At 45.8% G+C, this 16,631-nt stretch overlaps 1 protein-coding gene and 1 long non-coding RNA gene across 2 annotated transcripts in view; both read left to right on the top strand.

Annotated features, from left to right (window-relative positions):
• GPR50 (G protein-coupled receptor 50) overlaps positions 1–16,631 on the top strand; it is a 60,568-nt gene that overhangs the window by 306 nt on the left and 43,631 nt on the right. The gene's annotated exons all lie outside the window — the stretch shown is intronic.
• Positions 223–15,120, top strand: LOC148222188 (uncharacterized). The gene is made up of 2 exons (XR_015806915.1): positions 223–349; positions 13,747–15,120. It is a non-coding gene; the product is annotated as an uncharacterized LOC148222188 (long non-coding RNA).

Genomic DNA, 16,631 nt, shown 5'->3' with positions numbered 1-16,631 from the left:
GCGGAGCGGCCCCGCTTCGTGCACCGGGCTCCGCCGCCCCGGCCCCCAATGGCCCCGCTGCTGGCGGGACAATAGCCCGCGGAGGGCGGCGAGACCTGAACGGCCGTCCCGCACTGGGGCGGTGAGGGCACCTCCACTGGGGAGCCCCGGGTCCGATCTGCCTTGCCCAAGCGCTCCGAGCTGTCAGTGAGCCGGTGTAGTGCCCTCCCGTCACTTCTCTACGGTGAGCGGGCTACCGCCGCGTTCCCGACTCACTCTCTGCCCGCCCCGTCCCGCTGCTGCTGCTCTCCTCCGACTTTTCGAAACTTTTGTCCCCCAGAGGCAGCTGCAAACGGAGAAGCCAACTCAGGTAAAACCCACGTCCCTTCAGCCGACCTGCGCTGGGAGGAGCGGGGCAGAGGCGCAGGTGAGGGCGACTCCGAGTGCCGCGCCAGGTTGCTGAGAAAGAGTGCTCGGGTTTTTAAGACGAGTCCATTACAACGCTGTACACTTGCTTTTGTGTTCCAGCCTTTGAGTGTTTTAGTATTTTTGTCATAAATCTGCTATGCTGAAAATGAGTGAAGAATTTACATGTTTTTTCCACGGGTAATTTGGAAGTCTGTTTTTGTAGCCTTATGGATTGACCTCCCTAATGAATTCATCTAGGAAAATCGTTAAACTGATATTATTCAGTATTTTTAAGAAGGCTGTATTATTTGAGGGTATAAATTAATTTCCTTCAAAGTCTTGTTATTTTAGCAGAGAAATAGCACTGAATATCAGTGTTAACAGAGAACATATACTGGATATAAGTTGCTCTATAAGGAGTTTCAAGTAGTCTGTGTAGTACTGCTTAAATTTTACCATAGAGTATGTTTTGCTGAGGACTATATCACTGTCTGCTTTTATAGAGAGAGACATAAAATTACCTTCAGTTTTATAGCTTGTAAAATTACTTTTATGAAGTATCTGTAGTGTTTATGATGCAAGTTGCATTTTGAGATGCTGATGTCTCACTGTTTCAGTCTTCTGTAAACAAGCAGTAACTCAACAGGGTTCAGTAAAAGTACATGATGGATAAGGCTGACAGAACAATTTCACTCCAGTGCCTCTAACATTTTATTGATTTATCAATGATAGAAAGCACAGAAATGGCCATTGGCTTGGGCAGGTGCTGGACACAGTGACCTCGAATAGTGAGTTGCTTTTTAACTGTTACATAAAATGCTGCCTCCAGCACCCATAGTACACAGACAGGCTGTACTGGGTTTATGAGAAACTGCAGTATAGTTGGAAAAGATATTTGCTCTTCAGCTTTGCTTAAAATGTGGGTGCTGCAAGCTTGTAATCAGTGGTTATAGGGAAGAAAAAGAAGCACCCTACCCTTTTCCCCAATGTAACTAACTAGCTGTTTTTATGTTATCTGGCTGCAAGCAGATTTGAAGCTATTAACTGGTTTTATTACCTTTCAAAATGTTGATCACTTGAATGCATTTCATGTTTGACTGCCTCCACTGAGAATTGAGTTAAAGCTCCCGTGAAAGTGAAAAAGAACAGCTTTGTGTTGAAGTGATCACGGAGATATTTTCCAGATCTTAGTCCTTGTCAGTAGCCTGTTGTCTGCTCTCTGTACAAGCTGTCAGTGTGTACGAATAAAGTCAACACAAATGCAAACAGTGCTAACCTTCCTGATTTGAGGTGATGTGGCTCTTGTTGCACACAGAACTTGAATGTGACTAGTGGGGACTTCAGTGTGACATAATTTGAAGCAGTGGCAAGTCCTAAGACCCATCCTGTTTTGTTCACTTGAGCACTGTTCCTCATTTAGTTACAGCCTAAACTGGGAATGCCTGTGCTAAATCACAAAGGGGTTTAGCAGCAGGAGGGTGAGATGATCAGACAGTGGTGATGGTCTGATTCAGTAAAGTAAAAATGTCTAACCTGCCTTTAAGTGTTGTTATCCTGTGTTGCTAAAAAGATCATATGTGCTTAGGGTGTTCAGATAATACTGCATCTCTCTGTGTTGGGAAGTCAGCAGTCAGTCAGCCTCCCTGGATGCAGGACAGACAGTCAGGGATCTCAGCTCAGCTCATGCTCCTCCTGACACATAAGCAGCCACGTGAATGAGAGAGGCTCATCTGGAGCCCAGCAGCCAGATTGAAGTCCTTTGGACAAAGAGTTTATCTGCTCATGTGCAAATATACCCTAAGCTCGTTCAATAAATGAAAAGGCCACCTGTGATGGCTGTGTCAGTTCTTGACAAATCCTGGAAGGACTAAGTCCTCCATTTCTGGAGCAAGCTCACACAAGGTCATCTAGCTGGAGCTAAAACTGTATTGTCAGGATAAACTGGATTCAGACTGGGAGGTGTAACTGGCACTGCTTCAGTGCCAGTGGATGATCACTCTTGTGAGGGTCCATTCCCCTGGACATTTGTAAAGAACTTGTCACTTGTCACTTCAGCACTGCCCACAGCTACAACGGCACATAGCTACAAGAGTGTGACTGTTGGGCAGCATCTCACATCAGCATTTGCCTGGAAGTGAACAAAGAGAAGAAGGTGAGTTGTGCCTGTGGGCAGAGGAAACTGGGATTCACTGAAAGCCCCAGGTATCCTTTGGGGTAGACAGCTCACACCAACAGCTGACTGTTCAGCCAGTCATGCTGGAGAACTTCTGGTATTGGGCTTTCCTACATCCAGCTACCTGGACATTTGGAGATATTTGTGTGGTCAGAGAAGTTGAAAAAAAAGCTCCAGGCTTTGGTCTGCATTCCCATAGTGCAGGGCAATGACATGATTGAGGATGAAGGATGTGAGGAATAACCCTGATCCTCTCACAGGAAAGATGTCTATTTGTCTCTGTGGGAGGGCTGAAATTTTTTGGCAGCAGAAAACTTTGACAAACCTGGCCATCCTGCTATTGCGCTGGGCACTGGCGGAGTTGGGAAGAGCTTGCTCTTTCAAGAGAAATCACACTACTTCTCTGTCCATCTGGGAAGGTATAACATAAGTTGGTGTGTCCAGCACCACTGGAAGGTGCTCAGAGCGCTGAGCACAGATTAGGACACAAGTGAAAAACAATGATAGTGAGCTGTGTATAATGTGGCACGTGCAGGATCAGGACCAACCAAAGGCTGCTGGCATGGCTGAGTTTACAGCTTTACATTCTGGCTCTGGCCAGCTTTACAGGTGTGAAAATCAGCTATAAAACCAATATTTTTCAACGAGGTAGCCTGCTCCCTAGGCAGAGGCTCTGGCAATACCCTTCTCTAGTTCTTCTGAACTGACTGCAAACTCAGGCACATAGCCTAAACATGCATTCCCTGGAAACCCGTGTCTCCCAGCTCCCAGTGCTGCCTGGAGCTTTGTGTGCAGAGAGCAATTTCTGCTGTCTCATAGGCTCTTTTCGCTCTTGGGAACGTCATCTCTGGAGATCCGAAACCTCTCTAGGGGCAGGCAGTGCAGGTACAACTCTAATGAGGTCATTGGGCTCAACTGGCTTTTAATCCTCTGGATATACACTATGCACGGCTGTTTGCATAGCGAGAGGGATTTTGTTCTTGAACTGTCACCCCAGCCAAAGTCAGGCGTCACACAGAAGTCTGTATGTGTTATGTCAACACAGTTACCTTTGTCAGCCAAATGTAAACTCTAAGAAGAAATACTAGATCCATTTGACAAGTTCTCCAGCCGGAAAACTGTGTTGACTAACAGGAGGTGTGTTTCCATCCCTGAGCGCCGGCCACTCCCTGCCCTGTTGGGAGCACAGGCAGGGTGACCAGCCTGCACTTCCTGGGTCGGCCGCTTGCCCTCTGGAAATGCTGGCACAGTGCTAAGTTTTTGTTTGCTTGAGCAGGGTCTTTTATTTATTATTCCAAGACCTCTGGAACTTCCTGGCAGGCCTGGTACGTGCTTCTGGTTTGTTTTTTTTGGGTTTTTTTTAAAGTCAATGTTAGGAATTTGGGTGAGCTCCTTCAAGGCTCTGAGTCCAGGTTTTCTCGTTACTGATGTAAAGGATGGTTAGCAAAAGGTGTTGGGGATCTTCCCAATTTGCTTCTCAGAGAATTTTCTATAGCTGAGATTTAAGTAATCCTTATTTGAAAAGATAAAAAATCATGCTTATACTTTCTGCATTCTCTATATCAGGATAATTTCACTTTTTTAGCATCAAACCTAATGTATTGATAAATTTTTCCTTTTTTCCTGAGAGACTTAAAGCCTCTAGGTTTTTTTAATATCTTCCAGCTTTCTTTATAAAATGTCTTGAATTCCATAAAATTTGCTCTAATTTTATAATGGATTTTTGGGGTTTTTTTGTTGTTTTGTTTTGTTTTGTTTTGGGATTTTTTTTTGTTTTGGTTTTGGTTTTTTGGTTTTTTGTTTGTTTTGTTTTGGGGTTTTTTTGTTTGTTTGTTTGTTTGGGTTTTTTTTAATTTGCCTCATCTTAAAAAATTCTTATTTTAAACAAATTTTTTTTAAAAAAAATACACCATTGCTTTTCTTGGTGGGAAAGAGGGCTCTACTAAGGCATCTTTAGAAATCCTCTAATAAGCACTATCACACTTACTTATATCTAGATGTTTTCTCTCAGTTATTTTTGTGTCTGTTTCTTTCTAGTTTTGTGAAACTGACCTTTAAGAGTTGTTCTTTTGGAGCATGTTCTGTTTCCTTACCTCAAATGTAGTTGGAAACTGTGATTGATTTTCTTCCAGCTACTGCAGGATTTCCTTGTCCTAGAAAGATACCTGTTATATGTAGGTGTTGAGAGTTATTTTTTAATTTTTTTTTAGCACCATAAACCCTCCAGCATCTGCCATAAGCCTGAAATTACATCTCTTCTTGCTGTATATTGTGGGTAGATGCTTCAGGAGCTGCTCATCTGTTCCACTGATTCACTTGTCTACAGCAAACTCCTACCAGTGCTGCTGACGTACCCAGTCCATGGCCCCCTGAAATGAGGGGGCCCTGCCGCAGGTGGCTGGGCTTTCTGGATGTGCTCTGCTGAGGGGAACAGGCTGTGTGTTGGTTAAACAGTAAGAAGGTTGCTGACACTCCAGGGTCTCCTCTTCCTTACCTGCTGGGTTCTGGAAGGGACCCTGGAAGGGTTGCACCCAGCACCCCCTTGCCCTTCAGCAGGGATGGGTAGCAATGACATCAGAGGGGTGAGCTGCTGACAAATGTCTTTGCTCTTGGGGCGGACAGTCCATGCCAGAGGTTGCTTTTAGCTTTGTTACTGATGTACCAACTGGTCGGTGATGGGTTTGCCATAGCAAGCTGACTGCCAGTGCTCCCCTCTGTGCCACCAATCACGGGAATGGTACCTGTAGTGTTAGGCTGCTCCAGAGAAGCCTGGCTGGGGCTGGGGCTCAGCACAGTGAGGCCATGGGCTATAAGGCTGGTGCAGAAAAGTTGAAAGTGGTCTCTTGTGGGGGTGTGCTGGGCTCTGGGAGCAGTGGAGCAGGAGTGCAGCTGGGGATGGATCTGTCCCTCTGCTGCAGCCCCCTGCTCCTGTGGCTCTGCAGGTGGGTGCTGGAGTGGGGCTGCTGGCTGCAGAAGGTGGGAGAAGTGGGAGTGACAGTGGGATGAAACCTGTGAGAAAATCAATTTGGAATAAGGTAAAATGCAAACTTTAAGTGTAATAGGAGCATAAAGTGGAGAACAGTTTGAACCTGTCTTTTCCTAGAAGGTGTCTTGCACAGTGAGACACAAAGACATGGCATTTGTTTAGGCTGTGTTGGAGCCACAGGCACAGCCCTATGGCCAAACTGATTTGGAGAGGTCTCTGATGGCATCACTTTCACATTCACCTGCTCCTGCATTGGTGAGGGTTCAGGCTGGATTCCCATCCAGGCCCTGGCACATATCTCCTTCCAGCAGTGCTGCTCTGGGCTCCTCCTGGGGAGTGTCCAGAGTGCTAAGGAGAAGGTTCAGCCACTGTCTTGCTCCAAGTGGAATTTGTGCTCCCATGCTGTGCTGCTCCCATGCTGTGCTCCCAGAGCTCCAGAGGAAGCAGCAGCTCACTCAGGCATGAGCAGCTCCTAAGTTGCTTTGTAGCACAGTAGCTTCAGAAATATTTCTAAATTGGTCCTTCATGCAGCTCCATTGGGATTCCCAAGGGGATTCCATTCCATCAACTCTATGAGGTCAAAGCTTCCATTATTTGGGTTTGCTTTTTTCTTTTTCTATTTTTTTTTTCACGGAAAAAACGGTCTTTATGTAGATGCAAGTAATTTTAGGAACTCTGGATCTCAGGACCCCCTTTGTGAAACGGTGTAACTCCCAGCAGAAATTTTTGCTCCTCCCAATCCCAGTCATTTGCTCCTCCCACTCCCAAACCCCAGTTTGGAGCAGGACTTGAACACAACACTGTAAGTCATGGATATGTGGCTGGGGAATGGAGTTGAAGCAACTGTTAGTCACTCAGTTAGTCAGCAGTGCTCAGCATGCACTTCAGGTGTACCAGTGTTTTGAGAGCCAGATGGTATGTGGTCAAGTGATAAATACATTATTTGAGAGGAATTGTCATGGTTTGATGCTGGCCCAATGCCAGGCACCCATGAAAGTCTTTTGTGCACCCTCCCCTGCTACAGCTGGGCAGTGGAGAGGGAAAAAAAATAAAATTAACAGATGCTTTGTGAGATAAGGACCAGGAGAAAGGACATAACAGGCTCAACTTATAGTTGCAAAATGAATTTATTACTAACAGAATCAGAGGAGGGTAATGAGAAGTAAAATAAGCCTTTAAAACACTGCTTCTCCCTAGCCCCTCCCTCCTTCCCACTGACAGTGCAGAGAGACAGGGCATGGGGGTTTTGGTCAGTTCATCACTGAGATTCTCTTTCACTGTGCTGAGAGAGGAGTCCTTCCTCTGTGAGACCATGGAGTCCCTCCCACGGGAGACAGTTCTCCATGAACTTCTGAGGCGTAGGTCCACTCTCATGAGCAGCCATACTGCTCCCCCCACAGTCAGACAGTCCTCCCAAAACTGCTGTGATGTGGGTCCACGGAGTACAATCCTCCAAGAACAGGGTGCTCCAGCCTGGAAGAAGGGGCCCTCTCTCTCCACTGGGTCTTCCACTGGATCACAGCCTCCTGCAGGCATCCACCTGCTCCAGCGTGGGCACCTCCCCCACAGGCTGTGGGTGGATCTCTGCATCCCAACCCCATGGGCTGCAGGGGCACAGCTGCTTCAGCATGGTCTTCTCCAGGGTCTGCAGAGGAATCTCGGCACCAGTGCCTGAAGCACCTCCTCCCCCTCTTCTCCACCGACCTTGATGTCTCCATGTTGTTTTCCCTCACATGTTCTCACCTCCTCCTCTGAGTAGAAGCAAAACCTGTGACTTTGTTTTGATTTCCTTCTTAAATATGTAATCAAAGAGGCGTTACAAACCTCTCTTATTGGCCTAGTTCTGGCCAGCAGCATGTCCAACTTCAAAGCCATCTCAGAGATTGGCTGTGTCCAGGAGCTTTTCACAGGAGCCATCTTTGTGACCCCCTGAACCAAAAACCAGGCCGTGCAAAATCAATACAGCAATGAGTCAGGTTTCCACTAGAAACAGTAATTCTGGCATTTCTGAACTGAAGAATATTTATCTTTGCAGTTTTTGACAAAAGTTCTGTTACACATGTAAGTCTCTATACAGTTAGCCACAAATTAATTGAAACAAAAGTCCTATAATTAGGCAGTAATCACGTAAAATAACACCCTGCCTCCCCAGATGGCCATCCTATGGACAAGAGAGCAAGCCATGTTCAGCACAGTGCTGAGCTCCTATTCTCCCTCTCTCAATCCCTCCAAGCTCTGTCTCTAGCAAAGGCTCTTGTTTTCTTTTTGGCCCCAAAGAGCATTGCTGCCCAAGGACTTGATGTTCCTAAAAAATCTGGAGAGCCAAGTACTGGTGTAGATAATGGTAAATAATTAATTATCTGGCCAGCAGATGCAAGCAGGAGAAAAGCAGGTGGATTGGGTGGGTGCAGAAGAACTAGCCCTGGGCACAGATAATTATGTCCCAGTCTCCAGTAGTTCTACCCTAAAAGGAGAGCCTAAACCCATACCCAGGCACCAGCACTCCAGTCTTCTACTTCCTCTTATCTTCTCTACCTGCTGTTCACTCCACAAACCCTCCTATGCCATTTTTGCATGCAAATCCAGGGATAGCTTAAGCTGCAGTGATCACCTAAAGGAATAGGGTCACCTCACCCTGCAGCACATAGGAAAGAAAGTTAGTTACTCTGCACAAGTAATTGGAAAATCCTGGACCACCTGGAGAACATCTCCTTTTTGTAAATTGCTACTTCTGAATCTCCTCACAAGTAGGACAGAGCTAAAGCCACCAGAGGAGCCCTGTACCCCCTTCTTGGCTCATGCAGGCAGCTGTAGGCACACTGGGCAGGCTGCTCCCTCCCACCTGGCTGTCAGACAGTCCTTCAATACCAGCTGGAACATATTTCAGGAAGAGGGATGGTGGGCATACATGCTCAAAGTAACTGTTCTCTGTGATTAATTAAAAGGCTTAGAAAGACAACTGTCATGTCATGGCCTATAAACAAAATGGAAATTAATTCAGAGATGGGTTTTGTATGCTTTTCTCTTTTTTTTCATTTTGTTTGCATTTTATTGTTTGCATTTTGTTTGCTTTTGTCTCTCTCTGCAGGATGTTAAATTCCTTCCAAGTCTGTCCCACAGCAGAGAGCAGGGGTGGAGGAGGACAGGACAGTCCTTAGGAGAAGGCTGTGCCACAATCCTGGCACTGTCATGTCTGCACCAGTTCCAGTCTGATGGGACTGCTTTTTCTGGAAGATGTAAAAGGAAACCTGTGGTGTAGCTTTCTGATGTTTAACACTCTTCATTCCTGAAAGCTGGAATGAGGACCAGTGAGTCCCTGTCTTCTGAGACCATCTCTTTGATGCCTTGTGTTGAGAGACCTCAGATCTTGCTTTGTTGAACAATTACCAGCATCACCTTTAGATGTGATGTTGACAAATGCTGCAGTGTTGGGAACTGAGGTCCAGCAGCCCAGCGTCCCACCTGCCCTGAATCCCTATTTGTCCTTTGACATGGATGCAATGCTTCTGGGCCTGGGTCAGGAGGATGCACAGAGGTTGACTGAGAAGGGGGATAAGTGGGAATGCGAATGAACTGGTGAGAATTGGGCCGCAGTAGGAGTTGTGGTGGGATGTAGCAAGCATAGCAAATGCAACCCAGGGTGGGCAGTGGGATACTCAGACTGACTGAGCTGCATCTCTTCCCCATCCCAAGAGGAAAGGTGGGGAGAGCTGGCAGCTCTGCCTGTTGCAGACATTCATGTTTTGCAGTAAGGGTAGATGGACTTGAGAGACCCTGGTGTTTTCTAGGAGCAAACCCCAGCTTTGTGGTGCTGAGCAGGCACACACCCTGCAGTTTCCGTGGGCTCTATGAGCTGTAACTTAAAAGGAGTTTAACATATTTAATCTTACTCTTGGCCCACTGCCTGGCCTTCAGATCTCACCTGTAAGTTTTATTTCTGCAGATACTGCAGTAGAAAATAGATCAAATTGAATCTTAATGGGATGGGTGAAATCCATAGCAGAGTTACATTTGGATGCATTAGGAAATGGAGCCCTGGCCTATGCTGTCCCAGGGAATGCTGCCTGACAGCCAGGTGGGAGGGAGCAGCCTGCCCAGTGTGCCTACAGCTGCCTGCATGAGCCAAGAAGGGGGTACAGGGCTCCTCTGGTGGCTTTAGCTCTGTCCTACTTGTGAGGAGATTCAGAAGTAGCAATTTACAAAAAGGAGATGTTCTCCAGGTGGTCCAGGATTTTCCAATTACTTGTGCAGAGTAACTAACTTTCTTTCCTATGTGCTGCAGGGTGAGGTGACCCTATTCCTTTAGGTGATCACTGCAGCTTAAGCTATCCCTGGATTTGCATGCAAAAATGGCATAGGAGGGTTTGTGGAGTGAACAGCAGGTAGAGAAGATAAGAGGAAGTAGAAGACTGGAGTGCTGGTGCCTGGGTATGGGTTTAGGCTCTCCTTTTAGGGTAGAACTACTGGAGACTGGGACATAATTATCTGTGCCCAGGGCTAGTTCTTCTGCACCCACCCAATCCACCTGCTTTTCTCCTGCTTGCATCTGCTGGCCAGTTTCAATAGCAAGAGCCATCCAGATCTCACTGTGCCAGTTCTTTGGCCCTCAGTCCCACCTGCAGGCTGCTGAAATACCTCTGCCCAGCCTTTTTAGTGGCTTGCATTGGCCCTTCCAATGCATTTGTCAGTGGTTGGCTTTGTAGCTTCCATGGGCTGATGGAGGGTCCCTGGCTCATAGGAGAGCAGAGTCAGGATCGGCAGGAAGGATCCAGGCTGCCTAGTGAGGGAAGAGCTGATGTAAACTGTGTTTTTAAGGCACACTGATGGAGGAGAGAGGCATATGAGGCTCTTGCTCATGTCCCTGAGGGAACAGTGAGACAGAGATTGCAGCATGGTGGCACTTCCCTTGTGCTGGTGTCAGTTTTTCTTGGCTGGTTTCTAGGAAAACGGACTATACTACATTCAAAATATTCACTACTGGATTTAATAATATTTCAGAAATAACTTAAATGTATTTATTTCAGAAATGGTATTCCATGGAAATCCTTTCTGTTTATTTGCTGGCATTGCCAAGCACGTACTCCAGAGCCAACATCCATGCAAGTCATTGCTTTTTTAAAACTGAATTGCAGAACAATAGCCTGTCATGAGCCTGGCCCCATGCTGTCTGAGGACAAAGGCTGCACGTTGTGTCATTCCCTACCTGCAGCTTTTCCCTGAAGCTGTCTGGGTCATATCTCTGTTGACACTGCCAGACGTGCCTCAGAGCCAGGGCTGAATGGCTGGGCAATCTCCCTCTACTACTACACCTTTGCCAGCTGAGTTTGTTCTTCAGCCTCAGTACCTTTAGAGACAGTTCTTCAGTCTCTACATGTCAAGGCACTCTCTCCTCATCTTTGAGATGCTCTGGAACTGTCTGAACAGTGTGGAGTGCTGGGAAGGTGGTGGAGATATCTCAACACTGGCCTGATGGCTTCTCTGCAGACCTGACATGAGCCATCCCAAATAACAGCAAACCCTAGGCCTTGTGACTGCCCAGCCAAGTGAAGTAGCCCAGCCTCACAGCACCCCCAGGAAAGTCCTGTGGTTTCTCTCTGTATTCAGGGAGGAGGTCAGAGCTGAAATTCAGGAAGAGAGTTTGGCCAGTGGTGCCATGAAGACGTGGGCATAAGGTACATTAGCTTAACCTCAAGTATAGTAAACACCCTTTCCAATTCCTGATACAGAGATTGAAAGCAAGTCCTGACAACATAGAATATTCCTGGAAGAGGTTTCCAGTAGTATTTGGAGTAGTCTGGAGTTGCCAAAGTTAGTATTCCTGCTTTTCTCTCAAGCTTCTCTATCACCTCTGCTCTCCTGACTCCTGGTGGAAGGCAGATCATGCTCAAACTGGCAGTATCTGTTAATATCTGACTGAAAATATCTATCTCATCTGAATTTGGCAACATTAGCTCATTTACAAATGGTCAGTGTGATCTCAGCATCTCAATAAACAGCAGTAGCAAAGATCATAGAACTCACTGAATGGTTTAGATTGGAAGGGATGTTTAAAGGTCTTCTGGTCCTATCCTTCTTCACGGAGCAAGGACATCTTCAACTAGATCAAGTCACTCAGAGCTCTGTCAGACCTGGCCTTAAATGTTGCAGGAATGTGGTGCCTACCACCTCTCTGGGCAACTCGTACCAGTAACTCACCATCCTCATTGTAAAAAACCTTTTCCTAATATTTAATCTAAATCTACTCTCTTTCAACTTAAACCCATTACCCCCTGGTCCTAGTGTTGTAGGTGTAGAGGAAGAGACTACCGGCAACCTTGCCCCTGATAAGTCACAGCTATACTAATTACCAAAGAGTAGCCTTGCCCTTAATGTGTTGCAGCTGTGGCTAGTAAGTGTGATAAAAGGGATGAGTTGGCTGATCAAAGGAGCTTGGAGAAAGACAACCTGGAGGAGGTAGAGGAGCCCTGAGGAAGAAGGAACAGAAGGTACTGAAGGAATGCTTTAAAAGGACTGGAGGACTGACCAAATAGGAGAGAGACTTGCTTCTCTAAGGAATCTACTGTGAGGTCAGTCTGGGTCTGCAGTTAGACCCTGGAGTGGGTGTGTGCAGTTTAAGTCTCTGATTAGTTTGAATCAGGATGGCTAATCAGCAAAAAGAATAAATCGGGACCCTTTCATATTGCTAAACCAGAGTGCCTTGGCTCATTTCTACCCCTAATGCAACAGCCCTTCACAGAATCACTAGGTTGGAAGAGAACTTCAGGATCATCAAGTCCAACCCATGCCGTAACACCTCAACTAAACCATGGTATCAAGTGCCACATCCAGTCTTTTTTTAAACATATCTAGGGATGGCGACTCTGCCACCTCCTAGGCAGACCATTGCAATACTTTATCGCTCTTTCTGTAACAAACTTTTTCCTAATATCCAACCTATGTTTCCCTTAGTGCAGCTTAAGATTGTGTCCTCTTGTTCTGTCAGTTGCTGCCTGGAGAAACAGACCAACGCCTACCTCACTACAGCCACCCTTCCGGAAGTTGTAGGGAGTGATAAGGCCACCTCTGACTCTCCTTTTCTCCAGGCTTAACAACCCCTTGCTAAAATGTCTGACCCCTTCTTTCTTACAGTCCTCTTTAGGTATTAGAAGGTGCTGTAAAGTCTCCCTGAAATCTTTTCCAGACTGAATGCCCCTAGCTCCCTAAGCCTTTCCTTCATAGGAGGGGTGTTAAAAAATGAAGATGAGTTGAAGAGTTAGCTGTCCTCTGCTTTCCATCACTAATTCTGTTTCCTTTCTGCCTTTCCAAAAATATTAGCAGCATCTCTGGAGTTTTCAGTGCTCTGCTTTGCAGGGAGAAATTAAGCTAGAATGAAGTATACTGGTGCTTTTATGTAGAAATACATGTTGTCAAGGCAGAGATTATATCTTGGCTTTTTCAAGGGAAGACTAGAAATGAAAAAAATTATTTTCTACTGTACCTAAGATGTGAGTATTAAGTCAGTGGTGAGCTCTGCCACTATGGCTTGTGTCTTAAACAGTCTTTCTACTAATTAAAAGTGATAAGTCAAAATTAATTGGACTAAGTGGAAAGCTTGCTGACAAAACTTGCTGAGTAAGTGTACCTGATAGGCACCAAAATGGTTAGACATTACAATATGGATTGCAAACTCTGCCTCTGCCATGCTCATCTATGGGAGTTTCTGTAGGGCAGACAAGTGTGGTGTGAGGACTTGCAGAAAAACACAGGTGTGATGGAAACAGGACGGATACCTGTGGTGGGAGGCTGTTGAGCAAATCCCTGCCTTAGAAGAGGCAGTCCTGTCTGCTACTACCGTGGCCAGCAGTCAGAGCAAGGAGGAGAAGCAGGAGTCATGGTTCTGCTGTCCCTGACAAGGCACAAGTTTGCAGCTCCTGCAGATGATCCACCTGCTTTTTTTGCTGAGATACATTTGGGCCCAGAGCAGTTCAACAAACCCAACCTTCTGGAAGGTGCCCGACTTCAAGTCACTCCTCGCCTAGGTTAGTAGGGTTGAACATCTTGGTACATGTACTGGTCTTCTGGTCCTTCAGGGATAGGATTAGAGACTGCTTTGTTTTGGAAGGGATTTTAAAGATCATCTCATTCCAATCCCACTGGCACTGGTGTTATCCTCATAGCAAAACAGAGAATTTGTAAGGCAATGCACTCTTGTTCCTGACAGATGCTGATGATCCAGTTCCTAATGACCCAAGACGTTGCTGGGACTTGAGAGGGCTCTGTTTTGAGAACAGCTGCAGTGAACAAAATACTCCCTGCCTGGTCTAGACTCGCATGGAAAGGTGAGGCAATACTGTCTTGCTCTAAGCACCTTGCTCTAAGTCCTTCCAAAAAGCAAGTCAGGACAGAGAAGCTGGGAACCGACTTGAGGGAAAACCAATGTGGGAAAACCAGGGTTTCCCATGCAAGGCAATGAGGAAGTAAAACTGACTTGCCTAATTAAGACAATAGACGAATTAGATAATGAGAGAAGTCTTTCCAGTGTGGATGTATCATTGGAAACCATTAATTAAAAGTCTTGTTAATCCCAGATTAGGCAAAGCCTTTGATAATAGCATGCAAGAGCAAGATATAGTCAGCACTGCGTCCCTTAGCGCACACAACCTTCTCCATGGAGGCTTTAAAATAATCAATTGCTTTGGAATAAGTTATACAGATATGGAAACAGAGCAGTGGGGAAGCAACAAACAGAGCTTACAAGGAGCTAGACTGTTTCAGTCCTGCTGTGGCAGCATCTGTTCTTCCATACTGGTATTTTGACTTCAGTTCTCTCATTTGTTCCTTTTGAGACAAATTTCTCCCAAGAGAGGCTGGATTTCTTCTGATTGATCGTTAGTGTTACAAAACCAGTTGCTGCTGCTGGGCTGTTCCCATTGCTTTGGCAGACCAGTCTTTTACAGTTTCCTCTTATCTTTAAATGTGATTATTTTAATTATTTGTAACAAATGTGTAAAGATGCCAATTTTTCCTCCTATATGGAATGAAGACTAATTATCAAACTCTGACACCTTTTTCCTGGAATGTGATCCTCTTCTACTTTTCTCTGCCCTGTTTTTAAATGAGTTTCAGTTCCTGGTAATCAACAAATCTCCTTACGGCCTGGCCTGCAAGAGAACTCGAAAGGGACTTCTTACAGGGGCTGTAAGAACAGAAGACAGAAGGGCTTCATGCTGACAGAAGGTTGGTTTAGATGAGATATTAAGATGAACTTCTTCACTATGAGAATGGTGAGACACTGGCACAGGTTACCCAGAGAAGCTGTGGATGCCCCATCCCTGGAACTGTTCAAGGCCAGTTTGGACTTGGCTTGAAGGAACCTGGTCTAATGAAAGATGTCCCTGCCTGGGGAGTTTTTGTGTCAAGCCCTTGGCCACAAGCTTTCCTTAGCTGAGCTAAAATTGTCCCCAAACTGGAACACGAGGATACAGCATGTCAATGAAGAGGAAGTGCTGAGCAGCCCTTTGTTGAATTTAACTTTCTGCTGTGGACATGTAAGACAACTTCATTCCAAAATAGAAAGCTGAATGGTTATTCTGTATTGTGTTGTTCTACAAAATCACTTCTTTTTTTAAAGAACAGACAGAGAACCCAATTCCTGCTAAGCATTCATTTTATGTTTGTCTTTTCACACACCCTTGCTTCTCTAATTCTGCTGAGACTGATCTGTCACCATAAAATGAGGAAGGCTGGGGGAAGGTGCTGTGTGTGGGGCATCTAAATGCATTTGGTTGCTGACTGCATGATGGATGAGGAGACCAGCACAGAGAAGCACCTGGCAGTGGCTTGCACTTCTTCAGAAACCAGTGGTCCTTTTTGTTCTGAGGGATCTGTTTTAACTCCTGGACTTTCTCAAAAGCAGGGTTCTCAGCACGTGCTGAATCCTTTTTAAAGTAACTGGGTTGGATTTGAATTGGCAGCCCTTTAAATATTGTAAGCAGTTGATGGCACAGCTGTATTTGTAGTGGCATCCTGGCTGCAGTGCCATAGCTCTGAGCTGCCTCACCAACAGGGCTTGGCAACTCCTTGTTGGGAGCAAATGCATTGGACACAATGTGTATTGTCTTTGTGTAGGATGTTGAGCACCTGTCCTGTTCTCCTGCTGTGCTGAGTGGTCCTTGGGGGCAGGAGAGTGGGGGAAAACGGTGGATTCAGGAGAGAGAAGGACTCCAGTCATCCTAGAGCTCAAAGTAGAATTGGAAAATACACGAGATTGAGTCCTACCATTAGCCTATGGACCACTGCCAGGTCCATCATGAATCTTGTCCCTAAGTGCCATATATATACTTTTTTTTTTAACATTTCCACCATCCTTGTTGCCCTTCTTTGGACATAAATCACTTGAACATTACTTGAACAATCACTTGAAGAGTTCTGCTCTAATAGGAAGATAGATATTTTGCAATCGCGCTAAAACAAGACTGTATGAATCTGGACCTTTTGTCCTGACTGGTGCCAACTTTAAAGGTGAGGTCTCTGCTGAAGTGGCCTTGAAGTGGCACAGGAACAGAACAGGGGAAGCTGTTGTGGAAGTTCCCTGCAGTGTTGGTAAAAGGACAGTCTGAAGTTGAGGTGTCCTTCAGTGGCAAAAGAGATGAAAGTAGCTTTGGCTTGGATACAGCCCCTTTCGTATGCATCCACCTGTGGTCTCTGTGGCTGTGTGCTTGTCAAAAATGGTTTTCAGTTTCCTGTTGTGGAGGGTGTGAGTGGTTAGAAAGCTCTTGTGCTGGCTTTCTGGCCCAGCAGAAGTGAACCAGTGAACCAACCCTAGTGCTATTGATATCCCTCCTGCAAAACTGGGCCTGGTAATGTTTATTCTTATCTTTCTCCCTTGTGAAAGGAAGACAGAAGATGTGATTTCTTTCTATGGGACTGCTGCCAGACCGATACACTTCAGACAGACTATATGCTGCTTTCTCTATCCTAGACAAGGGCATTTTTAGAGCTGTGGTACCTGAAATAAGATGTGTTTGTGTCCATCTGTCCAGGTTTCAGCTGGGATGGAGTTAATTTTCTTCTTAGTAGTTGGTACAGTGCTGGGATTTGGATTTA

The sequence above is a fragment of the Sturnus vulgaris genome, chromosome 14 (genome assembly GCF_052056855.1).
Source record: "Sturnus vulgaris isolate bStuVul1 chromosome 14, bStuVul1.hap1, whole genome shotgun sequence".
In the NCBI taxonomy this organism is placed as follows: Eukaryota; Metazoa; Chordata; class Aves; order Passeriformes; family Sturnidae; genus Sturnus; species Sturnus vulgaris.
Note: the sequence above shows the minus strand (reverse complement) of the source record. Positions and strands in the feature narration are given on the sequence as shown.